The sequence below is a fragment of the Platichthys flesus genome, chromosome 7 (genome assembly GCF_949316205.1).
Source record: "Platichthys flesus chromosome 7, fPlaFle2.1, whole genome shotgun sequence".
Lineage (NCBI taxonomy): Eukaryota > Metazoa > Chordata > Actinopteri > Pleuronectiformes > Pleuronectidae > Platichthys > Platichthys flesus.
In genome coordinates, this window is record NC_084951.1 from 5,615,111 (window position 1) to 5,617,402 (window position 2,292).

At 49.1% G+C, this 2,292-nt stretch overlaps 1 pseudogene; it reads right to left on the reverse strand.

The window, feature by feature from the left end:
- Positions 1-233: 233 nt before the first annotated feature.
- LOC133956750 (high choriolytic enzyme 1-like) lies at positions 234-1,040 on the reverse strand (annotated as a pseudogene).
- Positions 1,041-2,292: the final 1,252 nt, after the last annotated feature.

Below are 2,292 nucleotides of genomic sequence, written 5' to 3' on the forward strand. Positions count from 1 at the left end.
TGTAGCTTAGAGGAATCAGCTTTTTCAGGCTTTGATTATGAACATATTGCTAAGTAAGACAAACCCATTGTTGTGTTTTAGTTTTGATTGGATTTATTAGATTTATAAGTCAAATTACATATAATTGACATGTTTTTTCAGTAAATCCATTATTCCTCTTGCCTTAGTTGTGAAAGAATATAACGAAAAATTGTACTTTTGATTGAGGTACTTTATTTTTTTAAATGATAACTATAATAAGAAGCATTGTTGTTAGCAGCCATAGATCCTGTTGATCCTCATGATGTCCCAGTAGGACATGCCCTGCCTCTGGCCGATCCGGACGTTGGAGTTGGGGATGGGGGTGATGCTGTCCCTCCCCCGCTGGATGGAGAAGGCTGTTCTTCCGTAGTGCATGATGGAGGTGTAGTCGTAGGGAGTGTTCAGGTTGTTGGTGTCCTTCTTGTAGAAGTTGTAGGCACTCCGCTGGATGATGTTCCCCCAGTTGATCCTGATGTAGCTGTCGCGGTCGCTCTGGTCTGCTCGTGGTTGAAGCCCAGAGCGTGGATGATCTCGTGCTGGATGATTCCGTTTTGGACACAGCCCCCCCTGTTGAGAGAGAGCACCTGTCTGCCTCCCACTCTGCCCAGAGAGGAGAAACATCCGCCTCTGTTCTCGATGCTGATGTGGTCGTACTGGTTTTGACGGGGGACGAAGCAGATGCAGGTCCAGCTGGCAAAGGCCTTCATGGCACGGTCGATCTTCTGCCTCTCAATGCTGCTGAACTCTCTGCTCACGGTGAAGGGGACCACCACCTGACCGTTGGAGGCTTTCTTCCACAGGCAGCTCTGGGACCAGCACTTCATGGCGTTCCTGGTTCTTGGAGCGATCGGGTCTCCTTCCAGCAGGATCTCATCTGTGGCATTGTTTGATGTCAGAATCCTGGTGGTGATGTCCATTGTGCTGTCGGGAACTTCTTCTTCAATTCCCTCCTCCTGGAGAGGATGAGCCTGAGAGAGGCCGAGCAGGAGCAAAAGGAGTAGGCTGACACAGGGAGTCATCTTCAGGGTGGATGTGGAGGCGGTGGAGCTTCTGTGGAGAGGTGAGACTCCTGATGCTTTATGTTTGACTCGGTGCTGTCCAGGCTCTTTATACTCTCCTCTACAGGTGTGTCTGCAGGATTATTATGGGCTGGGGTCCACCCTGCTAGGCCTAAACAAACTTTTGAAGGGAGGACTTGTTGGGCCACAGTCCAGAGGCTGAACACCAGACACTGGAGCAGACGGTGAGGACAAAGGATTGTAAAACTTTTGGAGGGAAAACATTCTCCAGCAGGCCTGAGAATCTCCCCCTGGTGGTTGGAAAATGTCCTGAAGCGCCTTCAGGACCCCCGCTGAGTTCCAAGCCCGGCCCACTGAGGTCCAACTCTGACACTCAATTGGCTTAAAGCCAGCATCATCCTATGACCAGCACCTCAAGGAGGCAGAACCTCTCAGGTAGAATAAAATCACTGAGACATCAATAATCGCTGCCATTTTCCCTGCTCTGAAGACGTCAACAGACCCCTCCGGGTCTTTCCAGATGATTTAGTTGCTAAAGGGTGCAACCAGAGTTATTTTCTTTCATTTCTTTCATTGTCTTTTATCTTAAGTTTAATCTTACTTTGATAGAGACTATTTTTGTTTTTAACTTGAAAAGGCCGTGCACAGGAACTCGCTCGCTGGCCGAGCTCAGAGACTTTCTTTCCAAATCCACAGCTGCGTCAACCGCTGTTCATCCCTGCAGAAGAGACGAAGCCGAATTCCGTTCCAAGAGCAAGAGAATTCGCTCTATTCGGCCCAGCGCTGACCTCCGTTGCAACCACGAGACCCACCGGAGCACCGCTTAAGAGGCCAGGACACTGATTTGTTTTCCAGGAATCCGCCCGTTCGCACGCATCCTGAGGTTTAACGACAGATTCACTGGACTTCCGGGAAATCCGCGCCCCACGCGCAAGCAACACCGCAGAGGTCACAGTAAGAGGCTTTATTGTCTGGGCAGAGACTAGTTTAAATACTTAGCGTGTCATTTGTTTGATTGTATGTTTGTTGGTAGATCGCTGATCTATTTTTAGCCGTGCTACACGGCGGGCCGAGACGTCACATCCGGTTCCTTTGTTTACTGTGTTTTTGATAAGCGCGCGGTACAGAGCCGGCGCTTCCTTTTTGCATGTTACCGTCAGAGATATTGTGCGGAGATTTACATCTGTTAAAAGATAAATCTCACGTAACTGGACTGCCTGCTTTGCTAGTAGTTGTCTCTGACGATGTTTCC